The sequence below is a fragment of the Gnatocerus cornutus genome, unplaced genomic scaffold (genome assembly GCF_029298725.1).
Source record: "Gnatocerus cornutus isolate USDA-ARS CGAHR unplaced genomic scaffold, icGnaCorn1.1 Chromosome156, whole genome shotgun sequence".
In the NCBI taxonomy this organism is placed as follows: Eukaryota; Metazoa; Arthropoda; class Insecta; order Coleoptera; family Tenebrionidae; genus Gnatocerus; species Gnatocerus cornutus.
Window position 1 is genome coordinate 5,284 of NW_028275364.1, and position 22,515 is coordinate 27,798.

At 44.9% G+C, this 22,515-nt stretch overlaps 1 non-coding gene across 1 annotated transcript; it reads left to right on the forward strand.

Annotated features, from left to right (window-relative positions):
• The first annotated feature begins 21,313 nt into the window (after nucleotides 1-21,313).
• Nucleotides 21,314-21,433, forward strand: LOC148166765 (5S ribosomal RNA). The gene has a single exon (XR_015770941.1). It is a non-coding gene; the product is annotated as a 5S ribosomal RNA (ribosomal RNA).
• The last annotated feature ends 1,082 nt before the right edge of the window (nucleotides 21,434-22,515 follow it).

Sequence of the window (22,515 nt, forward strand, 5' to 3'; positions counted from 1 at the left end):
GTCGAGTTAAAAAAACGTTTAAAAACAGAAAACGAGACAGACACGACGTGCACGTTACGACGAGTATACTCGATCTAAAACGCCGCACACCTAAAATCCCTCTATTTATAACGAGCGAGCGACAAACAGGCGCTCCGCCTTAGTTCGTCGTTCGACCATTGCCCTAACGAGATGGCGCTGTACCGACCATATAAATTTCTAGCCTTCGCCGCGTTCGGCATTTATTTCAAGCCGTACGTTTGTCAGTGCGCTTCGTGTCAGTCGCAGTAGGTGTTTTGCTGTTTATATCGTATAACAACATGTCCGGAAGAGGAAAAGGAGGTAAAGTGAAGGGAAAGGCGAAGTCTCGTTCCAGTCGTGCCGGACTTCAGTTTCCCGTCGGCAGAATTCATCGTCTTCTGCGTAAAGGAAACTACGCCGAAAGAGTGGGTGCAGGTGCTCCCGTTTATTTGGCGGCCGTAATGGAATATCTAGCCGCCGAAGTTCTCGAATTGGCAGGAAACGCCGCCAGAGATAACAAGAAAACCCGTATCATTCCGAGACATCTTCAATTGGCTATAAGGAACGACGAGGAGTTAAACAAGCTCCTTTCCGGCGTTACCATCGCCCAAGGCGGTGTCTTGCCCAACATCCAGGCGGTGTTGTTGCCCAAGAAGACCGAAAAGAAGCCTTAAATTTAATTCTTCGCCGCCGTCATCTCGAACGAAAAACAAAAACTTTTATAAAAACCATCTTCACATCGGCCCTTCTCAGGGCCAAAAATTCAACTCGAACGAATTGATTTTTTCGCCAAAATACAACAACCTATGAGAATCATGTTAAAAAGTCTTTTAGATATTTTAAAGTTAAACCGATCAATTAATTCATTATACGAGCGTAGACTGAACGGAAGATTTTCGATTACATTCAACCAAGAAAGATGATTTTTACGACTTTTCATCGTAATTTTTAGAAAAATTCAATGCCCGACTAAAGCACGAACTCGACAACTCTATCTATAATAATTTATTGATTATCTAATTCAAGAAACATTCCGATTCGTCGTAAATTTCTTCACATTTCGCACATTAATCTGTTAAGAACATACACACACACACCGGTCGCCTATACGTGCTCTCCGTCTCGATAATTTCTTGCAGCAGCAGTCGTCAGCGGTGAGCCGTAATACTACAATCAATCGTTTTATTTGCTATGAGATTTTGTTTCAAGTCACGTCTGAGGAGAGTAACTCTACCCCATATTGGACATAACCTCAAATATACTCTTCGTGGCAAAAACGTTCTTTTAACGATGGTCATTCTAACCTAAAACTGCTGTCAAAATTGTCAAAGTCGCCGCCTGGATCACAAATTAAAATGATCACTCACTCCGTACGATTTTCATTTCGATTTGAAGACAAACACACAATTGAGCAACATATTTAATTCGTTTGATTTATTTTGTGGTTCTGAAAAGAACCGTTTTTTTTTGTTTGTTTGTTTGCTTGCCTGCGGGGGGTTTGTTGTTATTCCTCTGAGGATGCGGATACACGTCATAAAATGATAAAATTAACCGCCGAAACCGTAAAGGGTACGACCTTGACGTTTCAGGGCGTAGACGACGTCCATGGCGGTGACGGTCTTACGTTTTGCGTGTTCGGTGTAAGTTACGGCGTCACGGATGACGTTCTCGAGGAAGACCTTCAACACACCTCTGGTTTCTTCGTAGATGAGACCGGAAATACGTTTCACACCACCACGACGAGCCAATCTTCTGATCGCCGGTTTCGTTATACCTTGGATGTTATCGCGTAGAACTTTGCGATGACGTTTGGCGCCACCTTTTCCCAATCCTTTGCCACCTTTACCACGACCGGTCATCTTGATAAAATTAGGAAATTCTTCGTACAAAACGACGTAGCTTCGACCAAGTTCGTTATGGAACTAACGTCAAAATTTCATTCCGCGGGACTATTTATAAGTTACGGCAGCTCCACCTCGCGTTAAAAACGAATCCACCAATGGCGTCGCCGTATGACTCATCGAGTTTATAAAACGGCCGTTGGCGCGACGAAAATTTTCAGTTGACTTTCGAACGTTCGTACGTACGGTCGGTCGTTCGGTCGAAGCAAGCAAGCAAGCCACTACCTACGTTAATTCTTTTCATTTGATTCATCCGATATCCGAGATGGCGAGAACTAAACAGACGGCTCGTAAATCTACCGGTGGCAAGGCACCTAGAAAACAGTTGGCCACGAAGGCGGCCAGAAAAAGCGCTCCCGCCACCGGAGGTGTCAAGAAACCTCACCGTTACAGGCCCGGTACGGTCGCCCTTCGTGAGATTCGTCGTTATCAAAAGAGCACTGAACTTTTGATCCGCAAGCTGCCTTTCCAACGTCTCGTCCGAGAGATCGCCCAAGATTTCAAGACCGATCTCCGTTTCCAAAGTTCGGCCGTGATGGCACTTCAAGAAGCCAGCGAGGCTTATCTCGTCGGCCTCTTCGAAGACACCAACTTGTGCGCCATCCACGCCAAACGTGTCACCATCATGCCGAAAGACATCCAATTGGCGAGACGCATTCGTGGCGAGAGGGCTTAAATTTCCTCCATCCATCCATCCATCCATCCGATCCGACCATCTAGAATTAACAAATTCTTCATCTTCGAAGGTGTTAAAAGAAGAAAAAAAAAATCGGTTCTTTTCAGAACCACAATTATTTTCCAACGAATTGAAAATTTATCGTTCGCGCATGCAACTTTTTGAGATTGAAAAAAAAAAAAAAAAAAAAAAAAAGTTAGGTTATGTGATTTATTCACAAAATTCGTACTTACATAAAACGATAAACTTTTGCTTTTTTCTTTCACATTAAATTTTCTTTTAACTGAGACTATTTGAAACATTATTATATAATAAAGTTTATCATTCTTTGTAATAACACTGTTTCGACAGTCAAATGAATAGACAAGAAAATCAAATGAAAGTATGTATCTCCTCAACAGAATGTGCATTGTCCAAGCGAATCTTTCGTTCGTTTCTTGAAAATAATTGTGGCCCTGAAAAGGGCCATTTATTTGTATCGATGGTGCCCCTACGTCGATATATACGATCGGAGCACGTTCCCGAAACCACCAGGACGTCGTCGTCGTTGAAAAAATTAAATCATCGTCGTCGACTTTTCACTTCTTTCTCTTGGGTGAAGCGGTTTTTTTCGCTTTGACGGTGACGGCTTTGGCCGTTTTCGGTTTCGGCGCTTTCGGTTTCTTGGTTGGACCGGCCTTGTTGGATTTCTTCGCTTTCGATGGCGTCTTGGGTTTGACGGGCGATCTGGAGGCGGCGCTGGCTTTCTTTTCGGGAGCGGACGCAGCCTTTCTAGCCTTCGATACGGCGACGCTCTTCTTTTCGGCGGCAGTTTTCTTAGACTTGGCCGAAGCGGCGGGGGCGGCCTTCTTACCGGCTTTTGAGGCGGATCCTTTTTCGGCGGACGTCGGCGCTGACGCGACGGAACGTTTAGCAACGCCCGTCTTCTTGGATTTCGCCGATGACGACGCGGTCGCAGCGGCAGATCTCTTTTTCGTGGCGGACGGAGCCTTAGCTGCACCGGTGACGGCAGAAGCCAACTTGAACGAACCGGAAGCTCCTTTTCCTTTGGTTTGGACCAACGAACCGGATGCGACGGCGCCCTTAAGGTACTTCTTGATGAAAGGCGCAAATTTTTCCGCGTCGACTTTGTAGTTGGCCGCGACATATTTCTTGATCGCCTGCAACGAAGAACCGCCGCGTTCCTTCAAGCCTTTGATGGCGTTGGTGACCATCTCCGAAGTGGGCGGATGAGAAGGTTTGCTTCTCGGATTTTTGGGCTTCTTCTCCTTCTTCACCGGTGAGGAGCCGGAAGTGGCACCGGCGACCGTCGAAGCTGCTTGATTTTCTACGTCGGCCATATTTTCGTCTATCGCGCGCGCGTTTTTTTCTTTTTATTATAGGTAGGCTTATTCTTCGGTGAAAGAACGAATGAACTTTACAGAACGAATTGGGCGCCAAAGTCAAAGTGTTGGCGCGTTCGAAAACGCGCGGACCGCGGACTAAACGAGAGCCTTCTCGTCGAGTTAGAAAATTCAGTGGGCCTCGAATACAGCTTTCGCGTGATGGCATCGTTCTCTTTACGCGAAGATCACCGCCTCCGGGTGCGGGAACATGAGCGATTCGGTCGGCGATGGCCTCCTGAATAACCTCAAGTTTTCCCGGACGACCAGCCGACCTCCAAAAGCGAACAAGGACCGATCGAACGTCGACTCGAACAAAGACCCTCCGAAACAAGGAGATGACATCCAAGTTCGACGCCGACGTTACGCGTTTTCCACGAATAACAGGAAAGTTCCGCTTTCGACCAGACAAACTTGGAAGCATCCTCTACAAGTTTCACGAACGAATCGGTCGAAAAGTACGTGCGATCTTTTCGAAAATCGCCTCGCAAAGAGACGCAGCACGGATCGGAGCGACGACCGACGAACCTGCAGAGTGTAGGAAAAAAATTCACAAACGGTCGAAGATGACGTCCGAGAAGGTCGAATTTTTTCAAGAACGAAGATAAAACCTTCGCCTTTCGTAGGAGTTGATTTTTGAAAACGATCTTGACGAACAGGTCGGAAAAAAAACGATGTCAATTTCGGACTCGACCATGAGAAACGAATTTGTACGACGAACGGACTTTTCGAACGACTTTTTTCGCAAAATCGACATTTTTTCCTCAAAAATTACCTCACACGACGAAATCCCATCATCGAAACATCACCGAAAACAGTTTTGACGGCGAAATTCTCGTCAATTTTACGAAAATAAAGGGAAAATCAGACGGACCACCGTCGAACATCCAGCGACAGGAACGGACGAGTTTTTTAATTTTTCTTGCCAATTCATTGCGAAAGAAGCAATTTTTCTCGACGAAACCATTTTATAATCATAAAAAAAACTCCCCAAACACCACAAACCAACAAAAATACGGAAATCTTGCATTGTTTGCATTTTTCAGACACTCTAAATAAAACTACGTCGATGTCGGCGGATTTTCAGTCGGTCGTCGGTCGACAGAAATCCAACGAAATTTTCATTTGTTCTTCTCAAAAACGAAAAACAAACAAATCAACAAAACATTCCCTACTATTAGTCGACATTTCGAGCAGAAACTACGAACGTCGAAAGATTTAAAAAATGAAATATGTAGGTGTGCGTGCGTGCGTACTTACTTGAAACTTTTTTCTTGTTTCATCGTCGCACTGGAACAAATTAAATTTTAATGCAATGTAAACGCGACCACACTTTCGACGAAAACATCTCTATGAATCGAACGACGTCGGAAAAAGAATAAATCGAGAAGAGAACAAATCATGAAACAACACACACCCACCCCGCCCGGCCCGGCCAGAGTGGTGGGAATTTCGATGAATGAACAGACAAAGAAACCAACTCTGTTATCAGTTCTAAGAAAGAAAGCAGGTAGCGGCGGCGGCGAACCTTCGACCGTACTACGGTCAGTTCATGAATTAACCCCGTCCGTTCGGAGTTTATTCATCTCCGGTCCGTGTCGGCGTTTACTTCAAGTGGGTGCTATTTCCATCTAAGCAAGCAAGTGAGTAAGTAAGTTCTCAAATTTTAAATTACGTTAATCGCAAGTGACTCGTTGAGATCGTCAAACGAACAATTTAATTTAACGCCTCATACGAGTTTTTTTTTTTTTTTTTTTTTTTTTTTTTTTTTTTTTTTTTTTTTTTTTTTTTCGTCATTTTGTCGCAAAAAAAAAACTAAAAAACGACTCGCAAAAAAAATTTTTTTTTTTTCTTCTTTTAAATCTTGTACATTTTCTGACATGTGTACCATCGAAAAATGTCACATCCAAACGATCGAACAATCACAAAAAATCGTCAACGTACCATCTTGGAAAATTTTACCAGGCAACGACCATACCACGTTGAAAACTACCGGTTCTCGTCCCAGTCTTGTCCGAGCGCTCGTAGCGAACGGACGTGCGATAGAGAGCTCCCCCTCTCAGTGTTTAAGTTGTGACCACAGTGCAAAGTGCCACGTGCCTTGAATAAAGTGAATCGTGTCCCAATTGTTGTTTTAACAACAAGAGGAATTAAACCAAGTTCGATACAGCGCAGGCTGGTTAAGCCTGCACTGACCACCGAAAACATGGCCAGTTCGAGCCTCAACTGGCTGAAGCCGAAGAAAACGGTGAAAAAAGTGAAACAAAAGGTGAGGTACGTGCCAGTACCAATCGACGCTAACCGATTTCAACCAATCTCTTCTGATGAAGAGGATGAAGAAGACAACATGGAGACGGAGGAAACATCCTCCAGGACAAAAACCACCGCGACCGCGAACGAAAGGAGACCGCCGCCGATCATCATCCACGGCCGGAACATAACGCACAACCGTCTCAAAGAATTGTTCGCGGATTGCGACAACGGTTACCAGGTCCGTTACACAAGGGAGAAGACCCTTGTGTACCCCAACACAACAGACATCCACACGAAGATGAGAAACAACCTCACGACTGGAAAAGTAGAGTTCCACACGTTCACACCAAAAGGACTCAAAACGTCAACGTTCGTCATTAAGGGTTTGGACAACAACCCTGAGCCCGAATCCGTTCTTGCAGAGCTCAAGAACTGCAAGATCGAAGCCACCAATGTGAGGAAAATGGGGCCCAACACCAAGAGGCCCCATTACATCGCAACAGTGACCGACAGCGAGACTGCCGAGTCACTCAACAAGAAATGTCGGGCGATTCTCAACGTCAGGGTGCGTTTCGAGAAATACCTCAATAAGAAGAAGATGACACAGTGCCACCGGTGCCAGGCATGGGGCCACGGCACGAGGAACTGTAACCTCGAACCGACGTGCGTAAGATGCTCCCAGTACCACTGGACCCGCGACTGCCCCCATAAGCCCGACCCGACGTACATTCCCAAATGTGCCAACTGCGGGAAACAAGGACACGCTGCCTCGCAAACCACGTGCGAGGTCTACATCGCCAAGGTAACCCGCATCGAGGAACTCCAAGAAGAAAGGCGTCAGAAGGTCGCCAACAAGAGGGCTAAATTAGCCCCCGCGCCGATCCCAAAGGTCAATCCGTGGACCCAGCCAAAGAAACCAACAGGTGAGTCCATTGTTTTTACTAATAAATCATTTCCGCCTCTGCCGACGCCTTCAACGAGCGCAGCAAATTCGCCAATTTTAACAAGGCAAACACCAACCAAAACGAAAATTCCAGAAACAAGCAGCATGACAGAATTTTGTAAAATAAACGCCGAAATTTCCAGGCTGAACAAAAATGTAAATATGAAAAATCTGCTCATAATACTTAAAGAACTGAACAATGCACTTGAAAAATGCCAGTCTCAACAAGAAAAGCTGTTCGTCTGCATAGACGTTCTATCCAAAATGGGAGACGCTGGCTATGAGCTGTAAATTGACGATAGTTCACTGGAACGCAAACGGTCTGCATGAAAAAGCTGCGGAATTATTGAATTTTATTAAAAATGGTGGAATTCACATTATGGCAATTAGCGAAACGCGTCTCAAAAGTAAAGATCGGCTTAAATTCACCAATTACACGGTTCTCAGAAAGGACAGAACGGATGTCATTAGGGGAGGTGGGGTTGCTCTCCTAATCCGTAATGACGTCCCCTTTGAACACATTCCCACCCCAAATGTAAGATTCCTCGAAACCCTAACGATTAAGATCGAGAACAACATTTTCATAACATCAGTTTACAACCGACCAATCAACTCAATTAGGGACGCGGATTTAGACATAATCAATAATCTGGGAAGAAAACAATTAATTCTCGGGGACTTCAATGCGAGACACACAAGCTGGGGTTGTCACGCAAACAATAGTAACGGGTTCAGGCTCTACAATTACGTAGAAAACACAAGCTTGATAATTAACAGAACTGCTGATCCAACTCATTTCCCAATTAACGGCATGACACCTACCTACATTGACTTGACAATCACGAAAAACATGGTAATCTCAGAACCCAGATCAGTGACCGCACTCAACTCGGATCACAATCCTGTGATTCTTGAGATTCCTGACATGACAATCAAAGACAAAACAATCCAAATCAATTCCTATAAACAAACCAACTGGCCCCTCTTCCGCAAAACCCTTGACAGACATGTTGAACTGACGGAAATCATTGGCACGAAAGATGATCTTGATAAACAGATTGAACTGTTCATTAAGGCCATCCAGAAGGCCAAAGACCAAGTCACGACGACGAAAACAATAAATCCTTTTCGAGACGAAATTCCGAAAGCAACCATAGAGAAAATAAAACTCAAGAACCGAATCAGAAAACTGTACCAAAGAACACGAGACCCATTTTTCAAAAACCAAGCATCTGAATTAACCAGAGAAATTAAACAAGAAATAAAAGAATTCAGACAGAACAAATGGGAAACAAAACTTGGCAAATTAAATCCGCACGATAATTCTCTATGGAAAATGACAAAAGCTCTCAAAAGACGATTTACCCCCATCTCTATCCTTAAATCCAATAACAACACAGCATTTAATAATGTGGAAAAAGCAAACACACTGGCAACATATTATGAAACGATCCACACAAGTGATAATCACAACACACCCGAACAAACAGAAATAATTGAAACAGTAAACTCTTTCAATAGTGACAATTCCCAGATAGACGCGCCTACGGCCGTCAAACCCACAGAAATCGCAAAAATCATAAGCACTTTACCGAATAACAAAGCCCCGGGAAATGACGGCATTGAAAACAGAATACTGAAAAATCTTACAGCGAAAGCTGTAAAACAACTAACGAATATAATAAATGCCATGCTTAATCTTTGTATCTTCCCGGAAAAACTTAAAGTAGCAGATGTCATCCCCATTTTGAAACCGGGGAAAAACCCCAATGCACCAAACGCATACAGACCAATTAGCCTTCTACCAACAATATCAAAAGTTGCGGAAAAGGTAATCCAAAAACGAATTAATAAGCACATTAAAGAAAACAAAATTTTACCGCCAGAGCAATTTGGTTTTCGGGAACGACATAATACCACACAGCAAGTCCTCAGACTAATAAATGACATAACCAATAATTACAACACGAAAAGCATAACAGCAATGACATGTCTTGATATTGAAAAAGCATTTGATAAAGTCTGGACAAAAGGACTAATTTACAAAATGATTCAATTGAAGTTCCCGACGCACATTACTAAATTAATAAACTCGTACTTAACAGAGAGAAAGTTCAGAGTAAAGGTAGAAGGCGAAAAGTCGGAAATGAAATCAATAAATGCGGGAGTCCCACAAGGCTCAGTGCTTGGGCCAATACTATTTAATATTTACATTCATGACATCACTAAATTCGCACAAACCAATTTAGCTTTGTACGCGGACGACACCGCCATCTACGCTAAGTCTCATTCGGGTCAGGTCGCACTCAAACAAGTTCAGATCCACATTAATCAACTCGAGAAATTCTACGCGAAATGGAAGATTAAACTCAACGCGGACAAAACGGAAACGGTCATTTTTGCAAAAAGATTCACCGGGCTAAAGATCAATAAAAAACTAAAGGTAGGGGACAGTGAAATTGAAATTAAGAACTCTGTGAAATATCTAGGAGTCACCCTAGACAAAAGGCTAAACCTAAATGAACACATAAAGAAAACGAGACAAAAAGGTGAAGCCGTCCTCAAGCAATTGTACCCATTGTTGGTCAAAAACAACTATCTAAACACGAAAAATAAGTTGCTTCTGTACAAATGCATCTTACGCCCCATCATAACATACGCAGCGCCCATCTACCGGCACAAACCACACACTCCACTAATTCCTTTGCAAAGATTTCAAAATAAATGCTTAAGACTTGCCCTTAACGCAGACAGATACACTCCGCTCCGTCAACTTCATCAGGACGCGAATCTTCCACTCCTACACCATTACATCCATTCCCTTTCCGATAAATTCTACGAGAAGCAGGTGCGGCACGTACCTCTTCTCAAACAATCCCTCAAACACCCAGCAGGAACTCACAAGTTCCCGCACTCGGGTGTCCCCAATCTAGACCGGATAATCCGCTGAATTTTGTTACAGGCAAAAGGCAGCGGAAGAAGAACCGTAAACGGCAATCGACCAGCCACTGACCATATCGGAACAGGAGTCCAGGAGCCCCCTGGAACATCAATCCGAGGATCAGGAGTCCCCGGAGCCCCCTGAAACCTCACCACTAGACCATACCGAACCAGGAGCCCAGGAGCTCCCTGGAAACAGAAACCGGACCGGAAGTCCCAAGACCTCTTTGAGGTCAACACTGTAAATAGTTTTTTTAAATATCCTTTGTACATAGTAGATAATAAGGTTAGGGTTTTTACTAAAATTTCATTTTCCCTAAATTAAGGTAACCGATAAGTAGGCTAAACACCACAAATGTATGCAACCAAGGTTGCCGGTGAGCCATAAAATAAATGTAATATCTTAGATTGTATAATAAATGTAGGCTAGGTTAAGGCATCAGCGCCACACATTAGCATAAGTTAATCTTAAGTGTGATATGTATTATCTTAGTGATTGCATGCGTAACTTCAACCGAATAAAAATCCTGTTGAATTTGAATTTGGTTCTCGTCCGATCACCGAAGTCAAGCAACGTCGGGCGCGGTCAGTACTTGGATGGGTGACCGCTTGGGAACACCGCGTGCCGTTGTCTCTACTCTTTTCTTTTTTTATTAACATTTCTGATGTCAAACTTTTTTTAAATATATTTTTCACTATTTATATTTTCTCTCAGGAACTTATATAGTATGAAGACGAAAATTTTTAATTCGTTCGAGTTGAATTTGTGGTTCTGAAAAGAACCGATTTTTTTTCTTTTTTTTCCAACCAACTTCCAAGCTGCTCGAGGAGGATTTATTTTGAACTGGTGTATTTGGTGACGGCCTTGGTTCCTTCAGAAACGGCGTGCTTCGCCAATTCACCGGGCAAAAGAAGACGCACCGCCGTCTGGATCTCCCTGCTGGTTATGGTCGAACGTTTGTTGTAATGAGCGAGGCGACTGGCTTCAGCAGCTATACGTTCGAAGATGTCGTTCACGAAACTGTTCATGATAGACATAGCCTTGCTGGAGATACCGGTATCGGGATGGACCTGCTTCAACACCTTGTAAATGTAGATGGCGTAACTCTCCTTCCTCCTGCGCTTCTTTTTCTTGTCGCTCTTCGAGATGTTCTTTTGAGCTTTTCCGGCCTTCTTGGCCGCCTTACCGCTGGTCTTGGGTGGCATTCTCTTCTAGTCGTCGAGTTAAAAAAACGTTTAAAAACAGAAAACGAGACAGACACGACGTGCACGTTACGACGAGTATACTCGATCTAAAACGCCGCACATCATCATTTGGTCTGTGGTTACTTTTTCGTGGTCTCACGATCTTCGTGTTCTTCCACAGTCATGGATCCTTTTCTTCGGTGGTTTTCTTCTTTCTTCTTGTTTTCTTCGGTGGCCTATTGTTTCGGTGGTTTTTCTTCTTTCTTCTTCGGTGGGTCTTGTGTTTCCAGTGTGGGACCTTTTCTTCTTCTTCTTCTTCTTTCTTCTATTCTTCTTCCATTGCGAGTCTTGGCCTCTTGAATCTTCTCGTGGTGGTTTCCTCTGTTTGCTTCCGAATTGTTGGGTTGTCATGTTCTGCTGCCTTCTCGAAGTGCCTCCTGGCGATCTTCTGGATGACATCTTCAATGGGTGGAATCTTCAGGTCGTTGTGGATTTGTTCGTTGGTCATGAACCATGGGGCGTCGATGGCGTTCCTCAGGGTCCTGTTCTGCACGATTTGGAGTTTCTTCTTTCTTCTTTCGTCTGCTTGGTTCCAGGTTGGTGCTCCGTACGTCATGGTGGGCCTAATAACAGAAGTGTAAATACGTATTTTGTTTTCAATACTTACCTTACTCCTCCGGTTGAGGAGTGGGTAGAGTTCCTGGTTGATCCTTTTCGCCTTGATTTCCGCTTCGTTGATGTGCTTCTGGAAGTCAAGTTTTTGGTCCATGGTGATTCCAAGGTACTTGACTTCCGTCTTCCATGGGATGTCTTCTTCGCTGAACTTGATGCTTCTTATTGGTTTGTGCTTCTTTGGTCTCTTCGTGAAGATGATTCCGTTGCTCTTCTTCCCGTTGACTTTGATCTTCCATTTTTCTGTCCATTTTTCGATTTCCTCCAGGTGGGTGTTGATCTTCTTGGCGAGTCCTGCGGTGTGTCTTCCTTGGGCCAGGATGGCCGTGTCGTCCGCGAACGTAGCGATGACGGTGTCATCCGTCGTTGGAACGTCCGCGGTGTAGAGCAAATACAGGAGCGGCCCTAGGACAGAACCCTGAGGGACTCCTGCTTTGCTCCACTTCTTGGTGGATTCCTCTTCGTTGACTTTGACCTGAAAACAGCGATTAGTAAGGTACGAGTGGATTAACTTACCGTAGGCCAACGGGATCCGGAAATCGATAAGTTTCCGGACGAGTCCTTGGTGCCAGACTCTGTCGAAGGCCTTTTCGATGTCCAAAAAGACTCCTGTTGTCACTTTTGAGACGTTGAATCCTTGGATGATGAAGTCTGTGATCCTTGTTGTTTGGTGGATGGTTCCGTGTCTTCTTCTGAATCCGTGTTGTTCTTCCGGGATGATTTTTCTTTCTTCAATTACTTCGAGAATTCTTCTTTGGATGACTCGTTCGGCTACCTTGCTCAGACTGGAGAGCAGACTGATGGGTCGGTAGCTGGCGGTGTCCTTCTTCTTCTTTCCTGGTTTGTGGATCATGATGATTCTTGCTTCCTTCCATGCTTCCGGGAACTTCCGGAGACCTAAAATTGCATTGGTTATTTTCAGTAGTGCTTGTTTACCTACCTGTGGCAATTTTTGGATTGCCGTGTTGGTGATTCCGTCCTTTCCCGGAGCTTTCTTCGGGTTGAGGTCCTTGATGATTCTTTCGATTTCTTCTTCGGTTGCTTCATCCATCCTGTACCCTTCTGGTACCTGGAGGTGATGCTGGACGTTCTGGTCGGTTTCCATCTCGAAGTTCCTGTCCTGTGAGGGGTTGTTGGTGAATTGTTCTTCCATCTTCTCCGCGAAAACTTCTGCCTTCTCCCTGTCTTCGTACGCCGTTCCGGTTTCCGTTTCGAGGGGGGGGATTTCTTCTCTTTTCTTCCTCAGTGCTCTTGCCATTCTCCATGGTGGGTGATCTTCTTCGTTAAGTTCTTCCATTTTTCTTTCCCACTTCCGGTTTTCTTCTTCCCTGAGAATCCCGCTGAGTTCGTGGTTCCATCTGTTGAGTTCGCTCTTGTCCTGTGGTGCGAGGGTTCTCTGAAACACTTTTTTAGCTTTTCTTTTTTTCTTGACGATCTCTTTGATCTCGTCGCGAACTTTCTCTGGTATTTCATATTGAATCTTACTCGTTTTGGATTTTTCCATCGCTGATTGAATGGCTCCTTCAAGTTTCTTCGTTGCTTCTTCTAGTTCTTCTCCGTTGTTGATGTCGATTTCTTCGATGGTGAAGTTTTCTTCGTACTTGTTCCAGTTGACCTTCTCGATGATCCTTGGTTCTCGCTTTCGGCTTCCGTCCAGCGTCAGCACGATCGGGTTGTGATCGGAACTGAGCTCGTCTTCCACTTCCAGCTTGAACCTTTTGTTGATGTCCTTGATGATTCCGATGTCCAGGATGTCCGGCTGTCCACAGTTTCCAGGCGGGTATCTTGTCGGCTCATCTGTGGAAATAACGGTGAGTGTTCGATTTTCTACGTACCTTAAAAGTTTTCTTCCTTGCGTGTTGGTGATTTTGCTGTTCCAGACGATGTGTTTGGCGTTGAAGTCGCCCATTGCGATCGTCGGTTCCCTCCTTTTGAAGATTTCGTCGAGTTCCTCTTCGTCGATTGGTGCTCCTGGCGGCGAGTAAACCGCGAACAACGCGAGTTTACCGCTCTTCGTGGAGACCACGATTCCGGTTTGTTCCACGTTTTCATTGGCGGCTGTGTTGTTGAGTGGGTGGTGCTGGATGTTCTTCCTGATGAGAATGGCCACACCCCCTCCTTGTCTGTTTTCTCTGTCTTTTCTAAAACAATAAAAATGTTGAAATTTTAAACTGTCCTTACCTGATAGATGGGTCTCATTTAAGAGGGCCACATCTATTTCCTTCTCCTTGAGGAAGAGCTCCAGCTCTTGCTTCTTATTCCTGATCCCATCTGCGTTCCAGGCGGCGATTTTCAAACCGTCCGCCAGTTGTTTCTTCATTTTTTCTTTTTTTCTTACTCCCACTCAAAGTGTTCTTCTTAATTCGCGGTCATCCTGATGATGCGACCGATGGTTTTGTGGAATTGGAGGATTTCCTCATCCGTTGGATTTTTAGCCTGAAATTGAATCAATAGAGATGACAGTTCTTCAGCTAACTTACCTGTGTCCGTTTTTGGGGCGGACTTTGATTCCGATTTTTTGGAGGAGTGTGGTTTCTCCTCTTCTTTTTTCTTCCTTTCCTCCTGCTGAATTTCCTTGAGTGTTGGTTGCGGCTTCTTCGGGATTTCGGCCCACTTCTTCGGTTCCCTTGACTTCTCCATTCCTGGCCGCTCGGGACACCTTCTCCAGGCGGAGATGTGCTCTCCCCCGCAGTTGGCGCACTTCGCGGCCGTTGTCCTTTGCTTCGTGCACTCGTGTGTGCTGTGATTGCCGGCGCACTTCATGCAGCGGTATTCTGCAAAGCAGTTCCGCTGCACGTGCCCGAACAATTGGCACCGGTGGCACTGCAGTGCCTCCGTGCGCGCCCTCAGCGCCTCGACGGTGACGCACAGACCTAAAATGTTCCTTTTATTATATATCGACTTGTAATCCTTACCAATCTCCACGATGACACACTGTCGTGGTTTCCCTTCTCGATTTTTCATCCGACGGACCATTTCCGCCGGATATCCTTCTTGATGCAATTCTTCTTTGATTTCTTCCTCTGTGACTTCTTGCGGGACTCCTTTGATCACCACCTTCAGTCGCCTTTCTTCCCTGAGTTGGTGAGTGTGGAATTCCTGGCCTTCTTCCTTCAGGAACCGGTACATTGCCCGGTAATCCTGTACCGTTTCCGGCTGGATTTTGATTCCTTCCCTCGTTGACGTTGCCTTCGTCCAGTTTATGTGCTTCCTTTTGAGAGCGGCGCAAACTCTCGTCCACTTCGTTCGGTCTCTTAAAATGATCGGTGTAGTATTTTGTCCAGAATTATCACCTACCTTATTCCGGCGCGGTTCGTCCTCTTTTGTTTCCTTTTCTTCGGTCTTCTCGTTTTCCGGTTCGTCTTGATGGTCGTCGTTGCGGAGTTTTTCGAAGATGTTCTTCGTCTCCACGGGTTTGGGGGTTTTCGGAGTCGATCTTTTCGACGTTCTTTTGGGGTTTTCGTACCCTTCTTCTTGTTCTTCCTTCGATTGTCTCTTCTTTCCTTTCTTCTTGGCTTCACCCTCTTCGCGGACTTCCACGTCCATTTCCGGGTCGGAACGCCGCACACCTAAAATCCCTCTATTTATAACGAGCGAGCGACAAACAGGCGCTCCGCCTTAGTTCGTCGTTCGACCATTGCCCTAACGAGATGGCGCTGTACCGACCATATAAATTTCTAGCCTTCGCCGCGTTCGGCATTTATTTCAAGCCGTACGTTTGTCAGTGCGCTTCGTGTCAGTCGCAGTAGGTGTTTTGCTGTTTATATCGTATAACAACATGTCCGGAAGAGGAAAAGGAGGTAAAGTGAAGGGAAAGGCGAAGTCTCGTTCCAGTCGTGCCGGACTTCAGTTTCCCGTCGGCAGAATTCATCGTCTTCTGCGTAAAGGAAACTACGCCGAAAGAGTGGGTGCAGGTGCTCCCGTTTATTTGGCGGCCGTAATGGAATATCTAGCCGCCGAAGTTCTCGAATTGGCAGGAAACGCCGCCAGAGATAACAAGAAAACCCGTATCATTCCGAGACATCTTCAATTGGCTATAAGGAACGACGAGGAGTTAAACAAGCTCCTTTCCGGCGTTACCATCGCCCAAGGCGGTGTCTTGCCCAACATCCAGGCGGTGTTGTTGCCCAAGAAGACCGAAAAGAAGCCTTAAATTTAATTCTTCGCCGCCGTCATCTCGAACGAAAAACAAAAACTTTTATAAAAACCATCTTCACATCGGCCCTTCTCAGGGCCAAAAATTCAACTCGAACGAATTGATTTTTTCGCCAAAATACAACAACCTATGAGAATCATGTTAAAAAGTCTTTTAGATATTTTAAAGTTAAACCGATCAATTAATTCATTATACGAGCGTAGACTGAACGGAAGATTTTCGATTACATTCAACCAAGAAAGATGATTTTTACGACTTTTCATCGTAATTTTTAGAAAAATTCAATGCCCGACTAAAGCACGAACTCGACAACTCTATCTATAATAATTTATTGATTATCTAATTCAAGAAACATTCCGATTCGTCGTAAATTTCTTCACATTTCGCACATTAATCTGTTAAGAACATACACACACACACCGGTCGCCTATACGTGCTCTCCGTCTCGATAATTTCTTGCAGCAGCAGTCGTCAGCGGTGAGCCGTAATACTACAATCAATCGTTTTATTTGCTATGAGATTTTGTTTCAAGTCACGTCTGAGGAGAGTAACTCTACCCCATATTGGACATAACCTCAAATATACTCTTCGTGGCAAAAACGTTCTTTTAACGATGGTCATTCTAACCTAAAACTGCTGTCAAAATTGTCAAAGTCGCCGCCTGGATCACAAATTAAAATGATCACTCACTCCGTACGATTTTCATTTCGATTTGAAGACAAACACACAATTGAGCAACATATTTAATTCGTTTGATTTATTTTGTGGTTCTGAAAAGAACCGTTTTTTTTTGTTTGTTTGTTTGCTTGCCTGCGGGGGGTTTGTTGTTATTCCTCTGAGGATGCGGATACACGTCATAAAATGATAAAATTAACCGCCGAAACCGTAAAGGGTACGACCTTGACGTTTCAGGGCGTAGACGACGTCCATGGCGGTGACGGTCTTACGTTTTGCGTGTTCGGTGTAAGTTACGGCGTCACGGATGACGTTCTCGAGGAAGACCTTCAACACACCTCTGGTTTCTTCGTAGATGAGACCGGAAATACGTTTCACACCACCACGACGAGCCAATCTTCTGATCGCCGGTTTCGTTATACCTTGGATGTTATCGCGTAGAACTTTGCGATGACGTTTGGCGCCACCTTTTCCCAATCCTTTGCCACCTTTACCACGACCGGTCATCTTGATAAAATTAGGAAATTCTTCGTACAAAACGACGTAGCTTCGACCAAGTTCGTTATGGAACTAACGTCAAAATTTCATTCCGCGGGACTATTTATAAGTTACGGCAGCTCCACCTCGCGTTAAAAACGAATCCACCAATGGCGTCGCCGTATGACTCATCGAGTTTATAAAACGGCCGTTGGCGCGACGAAAATTTTCAGTTGACTTTCGAACGTTCGTACGTACGGTCGGTCGTTCGGTCGAAGCAAGCAAGCAAGCCACTACCTACGTTAATTCTTTTCATTTGATTCATCCGATATCCGAGATGGCGAGAACTAAACAGACGGCTCGTAAATCTACCGGTGGCAAGGCACCTAGAAAACAGTTGGCCACGAAGGCGGCCAGAAAAAGCGCTCCCGCCACCGGAGGTGTCAAGAAACCTCACCGTTACAGGCCCGGTACGGTCGCCCTTCGTGAGATTCGTCGTTATCAAAAGAGCACTGAACTTTTGATCCGCAAGCTGCCTTTCCAACGTCTCGTCCGAGAGATCGCCCAAGATTTCAAGACCGATCTCCGTTTCCAAAGTTCGGCCGTGATGGCACTTCAAGAAGCCAGCGAGGCTTATCTCGTCGGCCTCTTCGAAGACACCAACTTGTGCGCCATCCACGCCAAACGTGTCACCATCATGCCGAAAGACATCCAATTGGCGAGACGCATTCGTGGCGAGAGGGCTTAAATTTCCTCCATCCATCCATCCATCCATCCGATCCGACCATCTAGAATTAACAAATTCTTCATCTTCGAAGGTGTTAAAAGAAGAAAAAAAAAATCGGTTCTTTTCAGAACCACAATTATTTTCCAACGAATTGAAAATTTATCGTTCGCGCATGCAACTTTTTGAGATTGAAAAAAAAAAAAAAAAAAAAAAAAAGTTAGGTTATGTGATTTATTCACAAAATTCGTACTTACATAAAACGATAAACTTTTGCTTTTTTCTTTCACATTAAATTTTCTTTTAACTGAGACTATTTGAAACATTATTATATAATAAAGTTTATCATTCTTTGTAATAACACTGTTTCGACAGTCAAATGAATAGACAAGAAAATCAAATGAAAGTATGTATCTCCTCAACAGAATGTGCATTGTCCAAGCGAATCTTTCGTTCGTTTCTTGAAAATAATTGTGGCCCTGAAAAGGGCCATTTATTTGTATCGATGGTGCCCCTACGTCGATATATACGATCGGAGCACGTTCCCGAAACCACCAGGACGTCGTCGTCGTTGAAAAAATTAAATCATCGTCGTCGACTTTTCACTTCTTTCTCTTGGGTGAAGCGGTTTTTTTCGCTTTGACGGTGACGGCTTTGGCCGTTTTCGGTTTCGGCGCTTTCGGTTTCTTGGTTGGACCGGCCTTGTTGGATTTCTTCGCTTTCGATGGCGTCTTGGGTTTGACGGGCGATCTGGAGGCGGCGCTGGCTTTCTTTTCGGGAGCGGACGCAGCCTTTCTAGCCTTCGATACGGCGACGCTCTTCTTTTCGGCGGCAGTTTTCTTAGACTTGGCCGAAGCGGCGGGGGCGGCCTTCTTACCGGCTTTTGAGGCGGATCCTTTTTCGGCGGACGTCGGCGCTGACGCGACGGAACGTTTAGCAACGCCCGTCTTCTTGGATTTCGCCGATGACGACGCGGTCGCAGCGGCAGATCTCTTTTTCGTGGCGGACGGAGCCTTAGCTGCACCGGTGACGGCAGAAGCCAACTTGAACGAACCGGAAGCTCCTTTTCCTTTGGTTTGGACCAACGAACCGGATGCGACGGCGCCCTTAAGGTACTTCTTGATGAAAGGCGCAAATTTTTCCGCGTCGACTTTGTAGTTGGCCGCGACATATTTCTTGATCGCCTGCAACGAAGAACCGCCGCGTTCCTTCAAGCCTTTGATGGCGTTGGTGACCATCTCCGAAGTGGGCGGATGAGAAGGTTTGCTTCTCGGATTTTTGGGCTTCTTCTCCTTCTTCACCGGTGAGGAGCCGGAAGTGGCACCGGCGACCGTCGAAGCTGCTTGATTTTCTACGTCGGCCATATTTTCGTCTATCGCGCGCGCGTTTTTTTCTTTTTATTATAGGTAGGCTTATTCTTCGGTGAAAGAACGAATGAACTTTACAGAACGAATTGGGCGCCAAAGTCAAAGTGTTGGCGCGTTCGAAAACGCGCGGACCGCGGACTAAACGAGAGCCTTCTCGTCGAGTTAGAAAATTCAGTGGGCCTCGAATACAGCTTTCGCGTGATGGCATCGTTCTCTTTACGCGAAGATCACCGCCTCCGGGTGCGGGAACATGAGCGATTCGGTCGGCGATGGCCTCCTGAATAACCTCAAGTTTTCCCGGACGACCAGCCGACCTCCAAAAGCGAACAAGGACCGATCGAACGTCGACTCGAACAAAGACCCTCCGAAACAAGGAGATGACATCCAAGTTCGACGCCGACGTTACGCGTTTTCCACGAATAACAGGAAAGTTCCGCTTTCGACCAGACAAACTTGGAAGCATCCTCTACAAGTTTCACGAACGAATCGGTCGAAAAGTACGTGCGATCTTTTCGAAAATCGCCTCGCAAAGAGACGCAGCACGGATCGGAGCGACGACCGACGAACCTGCAGAGTGTAGGAAAAAAATTCACAAACGGTCGAAGATGACGTCCGAGAAGGTCGAATTTTTTCAAGAACGAAGATAAAACCTTCGCCTTTCGTAGGAGTTGATTTTTGAAAACGATCTTGACGAACAGGTCGGAAAAAAAACGATGTCAATTTCGGACTCGACCATGAGAAACGAATTTGTACGACGAACGGACTTTTCGAACGACTTTTTTCGCAAAATCGACATTTTTTCCTCAAAAATTACCTCACACGACGAAATCCCATCATCGAAACATCACCGAAAACAGTTTTGACGGCGAAATTCTCGTCAATTTTACGAAAATAAAGGGAAAATCAGACGGACCACCGTCGAACATCCAGCGACGGGAACGGACGAGTTTTTTAATTTTTCTTGCCAATTCATTGCGAAAGAAGCAATTTTTCTCGACGAAACCATTTTATAATCATAAAAAAAACTCCCCAAACACCACAAACCAACAAAAATACGGAAATCTTGCATTGTTTGCATTTTTCAGACACTCTAAATAAAACTACGTCGATGTCGGCGGATTTTCAGTCGGTCGTCGGTCGACAGAAATCCAACGAAATTTTCATTTGTTCTTCTCAAAAACGAAAAACAAACAAATCAACAAAACATTCCCTACTATTAGTCGACATTTCGAGCAGAAACTACGAACGTCGAAAGATTTAAAAAATGAAATATGTAGGTGTGCGTGCGTGCGTACTTACTTGAAACTTTTTTCTTGTTTCATCGTCGCACTGGAACAAATTAAATTTTAATGCAATGTAAACGCGACCACACTTTCGACGAAAACATCTCTATGAATCGAACGACGTCGGAAAAAGAATAAATCGAGAAGAGAACAAATCATGAAACAACACACACCCACCCCGCCCGGCCCGGCCAGAGTGGTGGGAATTTCGATGAATGAACAGACAAAGAAACCAACTCTGTTATCAGTTCTAAGAAAGAAAGCAGGTAGCGGCGGCGGCGAACCTTCGACCGTACTACGGTCAGTTCATGAATTAACCCCGTCCGTTCGGAGTTTATTCATCTCCGGTCCGTGTCGGCGTTTACTTCAAGTGGGTGCTATTTCCATCTAAGCAAGCAAGTGAGTAAGTAAGTTCTCAAATTTTAAATTACGTTAATCGCAAGTGACTCGTTGAGATCGTCAAACGAACAATTTAATTTAACGCCTCATACGAGTTTTTTTTTTTCGTCATTTTGTCGCAAAAAAAAAACTAAAAAACGACTCGCAAAAAAAAATTTTTTTTTTTTCTTCTTTTAAATCTTGTACATTTTCTGACATGTGTACCATCGAAAAATGTCACATCCAAACGATCGAACAATCACAAAAAATCGTCAACGTACCATCTTGGAAAATTTTACCAGGCAACGACCATACCACGTTGAAAACTACCGGTTCTCGTCCGATCACCGAAGTCAAGCAACGTCGGGCGCGGTCAGTACTTGGATGGGTGACCGCTTGGGAACACCGCGTGCCGTTGTCTCTACTCTTTTCTTTTTTTATTAACATTTCTGATGTCAAACTTTTTTTAAATATATTTTTCACTATTTATATTTTCTCTCAGGAACTTATATAGTATGAAGACGAAAATTTTTAATTCGTTCGAGTTGAATTTGTGGTTCTGAAAAGAACCGATTTTTTTTCTTTTTTTTCCAACCAACTTCCAAGCTGCTCGAGGAGGATTTATTTTGAACTGGTGTATTTGGTGACGGCCTTGGTTCCTTCAGAAACGGCGTGCTTCGCCAATTCACCGGGCAAAAGAAGACGCACCGCCGTCTGGATCTCCCTGCTGGTTATGGTCGAACGTTTGTTGTAATGAGCGAGGCGACTGGCTTCAGCAGCTATACGTTCGAAGATGTCGTTCACGAAACTGTTCATGATAGACATAGCCTTGCTGGAGATACCGGTATCGGGATGGACCTGCTTCAACACCTTGTAAATGTAGATGGCGTAACTCTCCTTCCTCCTGCGCTTCTTTTTCTTGTCGCTCTTCGAGATGTTCTTTTGAGCTTTTCCGGCCTTCTTGGCCGCCTTACCGCTGGTCTTGGGTGGCATTCTCTTCTAGTCGTCGAGTTAAAAAAACGTTTAAAAACAGAAAACGAGACAGACACGACGTGCACGTTACGACGAGTATACTCGATCTAAAACGCCGCACACCTAAAATCCCTCTATTTATAACGAGCGAGCGACAAACAGGCGCTCCGCCTTAGTTCGTCGTTCGACCATTGCCCTAACGAGATGGCGCTGTACCGACCATATAAATTTCTAGCCTTCGCCGCGTTCGGCATTTATTTCAAGCCGTACGTTTGTCAGTGCGCTTCGTGTCAGTCGCAGTAGGTGTTTTGCTGTTTATATCGTATAACAACATGTCCGGAAGAGGAAAAGGAGGTAAAGTGAAGGGAAAGGCGAAGTCTCGTTCCAGTCGTGCCGGACTTCAGTTTCCCGTCGGCAGAATTCATCGTCTTCTGCGTAAAGGAAACTACGCCGAAAGAGTGGGTGCAGGTGCTCCCGTTTATTTGGCGGCCGTAATGGAATATCTAGCCGCCGAAGTTCTCGAATTGGCAG